This window comes from Sapajus apella, unplaced genomic scaffold, assembly GCF_009761245.1.
Source record: "Sapajus apella isolate SASKATOON/1434 unplaced genomic scaffold, GSC_monkey_1.0 scaffold51, whole genome shotgun sequence".
In the NCBI taxonomy this organism is placed as follows: Eukaryota; Metazoa; Chordata; class Mammalia; order Primates; family Cebidae; genus Sapajus; species Sapajus apella.
The window spans coordinates 2,669,546-2,682,030 of NW_022436991.1; the positions used below are offsets into that span (position 1 = coordinate 2,669,546).

At 48.5% G+C, this 12,485-nt stretch overlaps 1 protein-coding gene and 1 pseudogene across 8 annotated transcripts in view; one reads left to right on the top strand and one right to left on the bottom strand.

Moving 5' to 3' along the window:
• The window catches only part of SNX29 (sorting nexin 29), a 588,630-nt gene that overhangs the window by 471,311 nt on the left and 104,834 nt on the right, over positions 1-12,485 (bottom strand). The window lies entirely within an intron of this gene.
• On the top strand, positions 8,349-11,048 carry LOC116526730 (annotated as a pseudogene).

Sequence of the window (12,485 nt, forward strand, 5' to 3'; positions counted from 1 at the left end):
GAATCTGAGCTATTAGGGAGGTCAGCAGGAATGCAGCAGACCTCAAATAACATGATCAAATGCTAAAAAGGAAAACAAAAAAATCATGTGTGGCCCAAATCAAGAGCATAGATATGACACTGAGACCTCGTGAGCTCGCTGCAGCCCGGATCGTTCACCACAGACAAAGGAGAACTTGGCGACCCGGGGAACAACCAGCCAGATTCAGGAAGTCGGCATGAAATACAGCCCCTTCCGAATGCCCTGTGGCTTGGTGCAGGGTCCCCAGGTGAAGCTAAAACACACTCTACCTGGGCTAAGAGCCTAGCTGTGTGGCCCAGCTCTATCAGCCACGGGCTGTGTGGTGCTGGCTAAGTTTCTTTACCCCAAGCACTCCCACCTCCTCTGTGAAATGGAGATCACTGTGAGCTCTCACAGGATCACAGACATGCATGAGTTAATGGGTGACCAGGACAAACTCAGCACTCCGCAGCAGCATCACTACTGCTTCCTCAAGGGCTTCATAATGGCAACAAGAGCCCCTCAAGCCCAACTGGACGTCCTACAGCGCTTAGTGGCAGAACCAGAGGTGCAGCCGGGGAGATCGCTGTTAGCCGCCTTTGCACACCACAGGGAGGCCCCCTCCTGGCCCAGCATCCCCATCTCTGCAAGACCTCCTGACCTCCCGTGCACCCAGTCCTTAACCCTTCCCTCCAGCCGCCCTCTGTACCTCAGCCACACTATCCTTGCTACATTCATCCTGCTGTCATCAGCTCCTCCTTCCCCTCCCGGCAGCAAGGAATCCAGGGTCTCTATGAGTGACCGGCACTGTCCTCAGACAGTGTCACAACTGGGGACACTTCATTCCAGTCTGAAATGAAAAAGACCCAACAGCGGGTCTTTTTCCAGATAAGGAGCTGGGAGCTGTATTACATAACCTAAAATTTCTATTAGGAATTTCCCACTTCACGGGAACTCATCCCTTGGGTGGACTGAGTGGGGGTCATTCATTGCACACAGACAACAAAGAATATATCACTCCCAAGTGACCCAGTGGCCTCCCGTTTTTCCCCATCAGATCATTCGTCATTTCTTTGTTTTATTACCATCGTTACCTCCACTAGAATGCTCTGTGGGCAGGGTCCATGTGAGAAGAGCTAACAGCTACTGAGTACTGAGCACACTGTCAAAGCATTTTCTACCTATGAACTCATTTAGTCCTCACAACAGCCCATGCTGCTGGCACTCTTAGAATGTGCATTTTAATGATGGGGGGATTTCGATATGCGGCACAGAGCTTGTGCATGGCTGAGATGGATCCCCACCTCTGGCTCCTCAGCACCTAGAACTGTGCCCAGCACATGAGAGATGCTTGGGAAGTGTTTGGGGAATTAATAAACAGATGATAAAGGAGTGAGGCATGTCTAAATGGCATCTGGAACCTTCCAATTACTAAGACACTAAGACAGACACTGAAGGACCAGTACGCAAAATTCGGTGGGAAGTTTCCCCTTTAAAGAAAGATTGTCAGCGTGACTCATCTATGTTGGCCATGCCACCTAGATTCAATCCTGGAGGTTATGGGGCAGGAGGCTCAGACTGCAGCTGATGTAACGGCCCCCACTACACCACCCTGTCCTAAAATGTTATCATCGAGCCCTCGGCCAGGCAAGCGGCTGGCTGCGGGGCCTCGCCTCTCTGCCTGATGTTACTACAGCACTCCTCAACTTCATTTCTGGAGCTGCCGAATGTTTGGAATTGCGTTGCTAAGCAACGAGCCAGAACGCCTCACTAGTATTGAGAATCTCTTCTAATAACAGCTGAGAGGAAAAAAAGGACTCACTCAACACAGCCTTCTGACAAGTGAGGATGTTTTTCTTGCTCTCTCTGCCCTGGCTGACAATCAAAAGCTGTAACAAATCACTAGGAAACAAGTAGGCTGGATGGATGATTTGGGCTCACCTCACTCTACCACCTTCACTCCCCAGCCCTGAAAAAGGGGTGAGAAGGCAACAATTAGGATTCAAAAGCTGAATATTCGCAGCTAATCAATTATATCTCATGAAAACCAATGACACACAGGAAACGTTTTCTGATGAGTTGCAAATTCCCTTTTAGAACAGGACCGCAAAGTGACTGGCAATGCATGACTGTGACATACTATGACGAACAGAAAGCTGCATGCATGTTTGATGCTTTTCAACTAGAAAAGACCATTGCTCTCACCACCACCACCACCCGAAACCTCACCACTGAAAGGGGTACCGCACTGGATATCAAAAATTCAGATAACCACCACCCGTACCTGTGGAAGGAAAGCGGCAGAGAAAAGACCAGGGCGCCCCCTGGTGGCTCCAGTGCAGCTCTTCCTGCAATTGGCAGGAATAAAAGCCTGAGCTGCTTTCTTGCAACCTCCAAGCTCCCAAAAAATCATACATTCAAGCGAAATTAACTCAAGAGTAGAAACTTTGTTGTTAAAAAGAAGGTGAATGGGACAGAAGGATACTGTAAACACCAGAAAATATCAACTGAATGAATTTTCATTAAGTTCTAGTAAGGTAGTACCAGTGAGCTGCACACACCCACCGTGACAGTAACTTCTACAGCTACCAAGTCAGGATCACTCAGTCTGGTACATTCCACAGATGGGTATCCTTATGCATCTACAGCTTTCCTAAATTATCATCTTCATTGCAGGACTGATGGCACAAAAATGCTCCCAAATGCACACATACGCAAACAAACGCTCCCTGGGAGCTGTCATTTTCTTCCCCTTTTTTTTTTTTTTTTGAGATGGAGTCTCACTCTGTCGTCCAGGCTGGAGTGCAATGGCACAATCTCAGTTCATTGCAACTTCCACCTCCCAGGTTCAAGCAATTCTCCTGCCTCAGCCTCCTGAGTAGCTGGGATTCCAGGCGCACACCACCACACCCAGCTAATTTTGTGTATTTTTAGTTGGTCAGACTGGTCTCGAACTCTTGACCTCATGATCCCGGGGCCTCAGCCTCCCAAAGTGCGGGGATTACAGGTGTGAGCCACCGTGCCCAGCTGTCTTTTTCTTTAGGTTCATTTTTTCCTAAGTTTCATTCCTTGACCCATGCAGGAGGCAAGAGGTTAAAAAAATAAATAAAAGCCTAAGACAAAATATGGTTCCTGGAAAACAGTCCTGCCTCTTCCTTCTGTCTCGGGGTTTCTCACATGAGCAGTACTGCCCTTTGGGACTGGATAATGCTCCATTGGGAGGGCTGTCCTGTGCACTACAGGACATTCAGCAGCATCCCTGGGCTCTAATCACCAGATGCCAGGAGGACCCTTATCCCAGCAGTGGCAACCAAATATGTCCCAGGCATGGCCAAATGTCCCCCGGGGGTTGCAATCACCCCCAGCTGAGAACCACCATCCTGTCTGATCACTTCCAATCTTCAGACCTCACAGAGAGAGCAGCCTGGTTTATGTCCTCTTAACCAGAGGGAGGCCTGAGGGGTAGATATCAGGCAAAGGAAACTTGAGAGCCTCTGCAGTAGTGATGGTTTCATTAAGATGGGGAATCAGGTCGACCTACTGGCAGTTCAGCAACAAGGCCCAGATGTTACTTTCAGGAAGACTCGCCAACAATGTATCCTTTGAGGGTGCTAATAATCACACCTACCAGTTACTCAGTCTTTAAGATGCCAGGTACTCTTTTGGAGTTTTTTTTTTGCAATTTTTCTCATGAAGGTATAATTTACATAGCATGTAACACCCTTCCATAGCTCAGGTGGTAATTTACATAGTGTATCTTCTGGGTATTTTCCATCTGCCAGTTCATTTAATCTCACAACTGTATCACATGGGTGCTATAACAGCCCCATTTTATAGACGAGAACGCTGAGGCACAGTTAACTTAAATAACTTGCCCAAGTTCCCAGTGCTAATACATGTAGGGATGTGTATAAGAACACAGCCAGTCTAGCTGGTTTAACATCAGCAAACAAAATGGTAAAAACAAAAATAATGACACAAAATTGCCAGTGTTGCCCAGACACAACGTGCAATTACCACCTACTAACTACCTAAAGTGTTTCATGCTTCTTACGTTTTTCCAAAGCCTGGAACACTGTGAAGGAGGGTCATGAAAGGAAAGCAACTTCTCCCCAGGAAAATGCACATATGTGCACAAACACACAAGCACAGTTTTGCACACAATCGAAAGAGGTGCCTAAAATCTCTAAAATTATCTACGAGCCTCCAATAAGGTTCCCAGTTCCAATATATTCTAGGATCTGTGCTAGATGCTTCATATAATTCCCAGGAATCCACCAAGGAGATAATATTACCACCATTTCAAGGACTGGAAAAATGAGTTCAGAGAAGTTAAAGCATTTGCCTTGGGTCACACAGATTTTTTTTTTTTTTTTTTTAAGACAGTCTCACTCTGTCACCCAGGCTGGAGTGCAGTGGTGCAACCAAGGTTCACTGCAACCTACAACTCCTGGGTTCAGGCGATCCTCCTGCCTCAGCCTCCCAAGTAGCTGGGACTACAGGCACATGCCACCATGTCTGGCTTTTTTTTTCCTTCTTTTGTAAAGAGAGGGGTCTCAAATGTTGCCCAGGCTGGTTTTAAACTCCTGGTCTCAAGAAATCCTCCTGCCTTGTCCTCCCACAGTGCTGGGATTACAGGCATGAGATATTGCGCACAGCCACGCAGCTCTTGAACATCAGTGCTGTGCTCTGCCTGACTCGTGTTCTTTCTAACCCAACACACTGCCTCTCAACTCAGTTCATCCGTGATCACTGACATCAGGGCGCTATGAAACTAGAAGATGTACAAAGTGCAGAAAGCATTTACACATCTAACATTCTAGTGGCTCTGATGATATAAGCTTGGCAGTGACAGTGTAAAGGCTGCTGGTCACTCAGAATTAAAACCTGAAGGTGACATTTGCTTTTCACAAAGAAGGCTGTTGATTCACCTCTACAAACTTCGTAAGACAGCATCTTAGCAAAACAGTCCACAGGGGTCTGGGCACTCACACAAATACCACTCTGCCTCTTTCCAGCCCAGTCACGCTTCCCACATATGCCAACACCTGGCCTCGGGTATAAAAAGTAATAGGCCAAATGTCCAAGCCAATGTGTTTACTGACACTGGCTTGCCTAGCCAAAGGTCATTCAAAGTCACCACATCTGCAAAGGAGACAATAGGCAAGGGGAAAAGAAAGACACCTGTCTTTGATATCAAAGAAACTAACAAGGTCAGGCAAGCCATTAGAAGCTTCAGCAACGCGGCTCTTTAATCACTGCAAATAAGAATGTGGGTGTTCTGGCTTATTGCCCAGAACAGATGGTCAGCACTGCAAACAATCCTTGAGGGCAGCCTCCTCCACTTCAGAGCTTGGGAAACTGAGGTACAGAGAGGTCAAGTGGCCTTCTACTCTCAGAGCCAGGATAGAAACCAACTGTTGCCATTCACTGAAAGCAAACTGTTTGTAACGCATCATTCCACAACAACCAGCTGCCTCTCCCTGACACAACAGGGGAAAAAAAGGTAAAAACCCACTCCCTTGAGCAAGTCATATTACCAGGCCTTCGCTGCATCCGAAGATAGAGACACAATGGTGATTACAACTGACTGGAGCCTGCCTTCAGGGACTGGGTTTCAATTCATTGGAAAATGAATGGAATGTTCTGCAGAATGTTCTCTTAACTTTCCATGCTTGTTAGAACTAAAATGTTCCTCCTTCCCTCTCTCCCTCCCTCCATCCCTTTTTTCCTTCCTCCCTTCCTTCTTTAAATGTTTCTTTAAAGAACTACTTGTCAGGCAGGATCGGAGCCATCAGGAAAATGGCAATGAACTAGCAGACAAAGTGCATGTACTCAGGAAGCCTGTATTCCAGTGAGGGCTGCAGGAAAGAACTTAAAGAGGCAAGACAGGGTGGCTCACACCTGTAATCCAGCACTTTGGGAGGCCAAGGTGGGCAGATCACCTGAGGTCGGGAGTTCAAGACCAACCTGCCCAACATGGAGAAACCCCATCTCTACTAAAAATACAAAATGAGGCCGGGCGTGGTGGCTCACGCCTATAATCCAAGCACTTTGGAGGGCAAGGCGGGCGGATCACCTGAGGTCAGGAGTTCAAGACCAGCCTGACCAACATGGTGAAACTCCGTCCTTAAAAAAAAATAAAACAAATAAAATACAAAATGAGTCCGGCGTGGTGGCACATGCCTGTAGTCCTAGCTACTCAGGAGGCTTAGGCAGTAGAATCACTTGAATCTGGAAGGTGGAGGTTGTGGTGAGCCCAGATGGTACCACTGCACTCTAGCCTGGGCAACAAAAGTGAAGCTCTGTCTCAAAAAAAGAAAAAGACAGAAAAGAAATTAAAGAGGGGAGTGAGGTTACAGGGAGCTCTGAAACCTGAAGTCAGCAGCCAGGGAAGAAGCAGGTGGGGTGATGGGATGAGGGTGCCTGTACTGGGCTCTTCTAGATGAACAGCCAGGGAGGGAGAGCCTCTTGCAGGAGCACCTCCGCCCACGGGGGCTGCGATAACAAAACACCACAGGCCAGACGGACTGTGAACAACAGGGACTGATTTCCCACAGCTCTGGCAGCTAGAAGTCTGAGATCAAAGCCCTGACAAAGCTGGGGTCTGTTGAGGGTCCTCTTCCCGGTTCACTGATGGCACCTTCTGGCTCCATCACTGTCACATGACAGAAGGGGCAAACAAGGTCTCTGGGCCTTCCTCCTTTTTTTTTTTTTTTTTTTTTTTTTTGAGACAGGATCTTGCTGCCCAGGCTAGAGTGCAGTGGCATGATCTTGGCTCACTGCAGCCTCATCATCCAGGGCTCACCTCAGGCCTCTGAGCAGCTGGGACTACAGACATGCTGGGACTACAGGCATGTGCCACCAAGTCTAATTTGTGTGTGTGTATAGAGACAGGGTGTCTCTGTGCTACTGAAGGCTGGGCTTGAACTCTGGGATCAAGCAATCCTCCCAAAGTGCTAGGATTGCAGGCATGAGCCACCGTATCCGACTTCTGGGGTCCCTTTTATAAGTGCACCAATTCCACTCATGAGGGCTCCACCCTTATGACCTAATCAGCTCCCAAAGGTCCACCTCCTAACTCCATCAAACTGGGGGTTAGGATTTCAACCTAGGAATTTTAGGGGCACACAAACATTCAGTCCATAGCAAAGGGGACATCCTAGGAGATCTGAGTGCTTTTCTTTGAAGGCGAGGCATTACACAAGCTTGTGGGTCTCCAGGAACGGCAATGAGGGAGATGGGGTGTGAACCCTGTCTCCACCACGCACTAGCAGTATGACCTTCAGCAAAGCTTCTCAGTTTCTTCAACTACAAAGCAAGTCTAGCACTCCCGTTTTGCATGGATGCTGTGAAGGTTAAGCATTATCTATACACTGAATGAATGTGGACATGATACACACTATGGATATATTTTAAGGCCTCACATAGTCTTAATTGTTCTGCTTGTTCTATGGTTGTGTCTAAGACTATAGACATATAGAGGGTAGGCAAAATGAATAAAGAGGTATTTGCATTGTTATTCTTTTCCAGGAACTTTTTTTTATTTTTTGAGGCTAAGTCTCCCTACGTTGACCAGGGTGGATTGCAGCGACGTGATCTCAGCTCACTGCAACCTCTGCCTCCTGTGCTCAAGCAATTCTCCTGACTCAGCCTCGCAAGTGGCTGGGATTACAGGCATGCACCACCACACATGGCTAATTTTTGTATTTTTAGTAAAGACAGGGTTTCACCATGTTGGTCAGGCTGGTCTTGAACTCCTGACCTCATGTGATTGATCCGCTTGCTTGGGCCTCCCACAGCGCTCGGATTACAGGTACGAGCCTCTGTACCCAGCCTTCCAGGCACTCTTTGAAGGAAACTCTGAAATTGCCCCCAAAATAGGAATGAACTTACAGATGGATTTGATCTGTGGAGACTGGCAGAGGCCGACCAGAGAGAAAGCAGGATGGAAATGAGAGACCAGGCAGGGTTCTAGAATTCAAAGCCTAAACACCAAGACGAGGGTTTGGAGCTGGGGCTTGAACCTCTGGGGAGCAACCAAATGGGCTTAAAAACTGCTCTCCAAGGAGGTCTCCAGATGCGACTTCAGAAACAACTGGCCTCCCTGGAGCGATGCCACCACCTGACACATCACTAACCACATGAGGTGGCACTGGATATTTATACTGATTCCCTTCCACGGTCCTATATTCCTAGCTCAGCTCTCTGTATTCCTGGGCAAAGTCCTCACCCTGAAGAACTAGAGACCCACTGCTCACTGCTGTAAAAGCTTCCAGATATTTGAGGAGGCTCCAATCACAAAGATGCCTGGTTCCACACTCAAGTCTAATGTCTTCCTAAGCTAGTGTATTTGATCCTCAGAATAGCCCTGAGATGACAGTGGGAACGTCCCTATTTCATAAATGAGGATACGGAACCCAGAGAGTCTCAAAGGAAAAAAGAAAGAGAAATCTAGTTAGGAAGTCCTGGAGCGGAGGCTGGAAGCAAGGACTCTGACCATCCCCACCCCCAACGCTCCAACCCTCACCCCCATCCCCACTCCCCACTGGGGTGCGTCTCTCCTGCCTCACCTAGCACAGCTCTATGATTCATGGGTGTTAGAGCACCGTGCTTAGGGCAGTGACGGCCCTGTCAGCAGCCTGAGAGTGTAGATGCCAAGACAACTCAGGACTCCCCACCCCAGAGGCACAGGGGAGCCCTCAGCATGGCCTGTGCAAGGGAGGGCCAAGGGAAGGAGCAGAGAAGGATGGAAGGAATGCACTGCTGAATGTGTTCCGCATGGCAGGCAGGCTTCAGAGCCTGCTCTTTGCAAGGGGAAGTGAAAAAATCCTATCACCCCTGCTCCAAGCCCTCCACTGGCTTCCCTCTGCATGTGGGATAAAATCTAAACGGACCATCCTCTCCAGCATCCTCCAACTCACTCTCCGGCTCACCTCTGGCAGCACAATGCCAGCAGTACCACCTGTCACCAAAACGGGCCAAGCCCCTCATCCTGAGACTTCAACACCCCTGTCATCTGAGAGAACCCTTTCCTGACAAAACGCCTTCAAACAGGGCATGTGCTTTGCCTTTATTGATTTTGCTTTTTTGAGACGAAGTTTTGCTCTTGTTGTCCAAGCTGGAGTGCAATGGCATGATCTCGGCTCACCACAACCTCCGCCTCCAGGGTTCAAGTGACTCTCCTGCCTCAGCCACCCAAGTAGCTGAGATCACAGGCATGCACCACCACACCCAGCTACTTTTTTGTATTTTTAGTAGAAATGGGGTTTTACCATGTTAGCCAGGCTGGTCTCGAACTCCTGACCTTAGGTGATCTGCCCGCCTCAAACTCCCAAAGTGCTGGGATTACAGGTGTGAATCACAGTGCCCAGCCCATGCTTTGCCTTTCTAATGCTTGCTACTTGTCCTTACCACGGGTCTGACAGCTTCTGAGGGCAGGACCTTTGCTTCTTGTTCATCAACATACAAGCAAAGAGTAGCAGCATGGCGATCATATTATACTATGAGCACTGGGAAGACATAGTTGCAGGGTTTTTTTCCATTTGGGTTTGTCTGTTTGTTTTTAAGACAGCCTTGCTCTGTTACCCAGGCTGGAGTATAGGCAGGTAATCATAACTCATTAAAGCCTTGACCTTCTAGGTTGGAGCAATCCTCCCACCTCAGCCTCCCAAGTAGCTGGGACCACAGGCAGATGCCAGATGCCCCACCACACACATTAATTCTTTAATTATTTTTTTCTTTTTTTGAGACCAGGTCTCACTCTGTCTCCCAGGCTGTAATGCAGTGGTGCAATATTGGCTCACTGCAGCCTCTGCCTCCCAGGTTCAAGTCCCAGAGTAGCTGGGACCACAGGTGCCCACCCCATGCCCAGCTAATTTTTGTACTGTTAGTAGAGATGGGGTTTCGCAATGTTGGCCAAGCTGGTCTCAAACTCCTGACCTCAAGTAATCCGCCCACCTCAGCCTCCCAAAGTGCTGGGATTACAGGCATGAGCCACTGCACCCAACCAATTTTAAAAATTTTTTTTTGCAGAGGAAGGGTCTCCCTATGTTGCCCAAGCTGGTCTTGAACTCCTGGATTCAGGCAATCCTTCTGCCTCAGCCTCCCAAAGTGCTGGGATTACAGGTAATGAGCTACTTCCCTGGCCATAAATAGAGTTTGAATTGAAGAAGGGATCTAGCAAACAGTAAAAGAAAGAACAGAAGAAAAGAGAATAAAAAGAAATAAAGAAATTGCTTTTCTCTTCAAAAAGAAAAGCACTCCTGTCAACTCTCGAAATGCCATTCCTCTGCCACTTTCACACTGCATGACCACAATGTCCTTAAGCTCCCCAAGCCAAGCCTTCCCATATAAATGAGGGCTGGGGAGAGACAGCTAAAATCCTTTCTAAGTTTAAGAACAAGTGGGAACAGAGTCTATGTCTGTCAAACAGCTCAAGTCAGCACCCATGTCCTAAAAGCACCCTGCACAGCTTAGAAGGGACACCTGGCAACGTGGCACCTCCCCCTGGTGACATGGAAACGCCCACCCAACACCCGCCCCTGCTCTGACCCCGCAGAGCCAGTCCTGCTGCAGTCTGCTGCAGGTGCTGGATCCGCTGACCAGATCTGTTTCTGCCTTTCCTGTCTCTCTCTAGCTTTCTGGCTGGCCCAAACAGTGACACTGTGAGGCCTGCTGCAGAGACTGAGCTGGTGCCCTGCAGCCTCAGACACCCATGGCAGGACCTGTGTGGAGAGCACCCATCCTTCCCAGTCACACTGGCCAGAGACACAAGCAAAGCCAGAACAAGACAGGGCAGTGCTCATAGCCCCCAAAGGACCATGGCCCCTGCACAGGGTCTGTCCATGAAAGCCCACTGCCTAACAGCTCCTCCTCCAAAAGCACACTGCAGAGGCAGTGGCAGCTCTGCCAACAGGAACCAGGTTTCCAGGTTAGCCTGTCGGAGACAAAAAACTGCTTGTTCCCAGCCACGTCAACCAGGAAGAAGAGGGAAAGAGTACACAGCTGGATATCAAAGCTGCAGCCCCAGAAGTGTTGCTGTCTGACTGTGAGCACTGTATTTGCCCTCTGCCTCAGTGACTTTCCCATCTGTACAATGGACCAGTAATGCCAGTACCTTCTTGGTTACTATAAAGCCCAGGATAACTTCAGAGAGGCACCTGGCATAATGCCGGCTGCTTCACCATCTAATGAGGATGAATCATTACCATAACTGTTTAAGAGGGAGTCTTGCTCTGTTGCCCAGGCTGTGGTGCAGTGTCATTATCACAGCTCACTGCAGCCTCGAACTCTTGGGCTCAAGCAATCCTCCTGCCTCATTCTCCCAAGCAGCTGGGACCACAGGCATATACCACCATGACCAGCTAATTTTTATTTCATTCTTTTATTTATTTTGAGACAGAGTCTCACTCTGTTGCCCACGCTGGAGTGCAGTGGCACGATCTTAGCTCAGAGCAACCTCCACCTCCAGGATTCAAGCGATTCTCCTGCCTCAGCCTCCTGAGTAGCTGGGACTACAGACATTCACTACCATGCCCAGCTAATTTTTTTTTTTTTTGTATTTTTAGTAGAGACAGATTTCACTATGTTGCTCAGGTTGGTGTCGAACTCTTGACCTCTGGTGATTCACCCACCTCAGCCTCCCAAAGTGCTGGGATTACAGGCATGAGCCACCAGCACCCAGCCAATTTTTTTTGTTTTTTTTTAGAGACACAGTCTTCCTATATTGCCCACGCCAGTCTCAAACTCCTGGGCTCAAGCAATCCCCCAGCCTCTGCCTCCCAAAGCGCTGAGATTACAGAAATGAACACTATGCCTGGCCCTGTCATCATTACTGACCACCAAGAACTCCTCTCATCCCACACCCATGAACCACATTTGTCTGGCAGTCTCAAGTATTATCGTAGTCACCCCGCTTGTTAGTAAAGCCTGCCAATAACAGAGCTGAAGCACCGCAGAGACATGAGCTATTCCAGAAAGACGCAACTACTCTGCATCTGTGTCAGCCTCAGTTACTCTGGTTCACAATGTTTCTCTGTCACCCTCATCTCCCATTTGTACCATCCTGGTCCCCCAGATGGGGACCCACAGGACTATTTAATCCAAAATTTTGTTGAAGCATTGTTGCCACAAATTAAGTTTTTTAAAATGACAATAGCTAAATAAAACTGGTAAAAAGAAAACAAAATTTTCTTCACTATACAATTTGGTGTTTGGCCAGACATAGTGGCTCACGTCTGTAACCCCAGCACTTTCAGAGGCTGAGGCAGGAGGATCACTTGAACTCAGGAGTTCAAGACCAGCCTTCGCAACATAGCAAGACCCCATCTCTACAAAATAAGCATGAAAAAACAGCCAGGTGGGGTGGCACGTGCCTACAGTCCCAGCTCCTTGGGAAGCTGAGGTAGGAGGATCGCTTAAACCCAGGAGTTCAAGGCTACAGTGCGCCAGGAATGCACCACTGCACTGCAGCCGGGCAACAG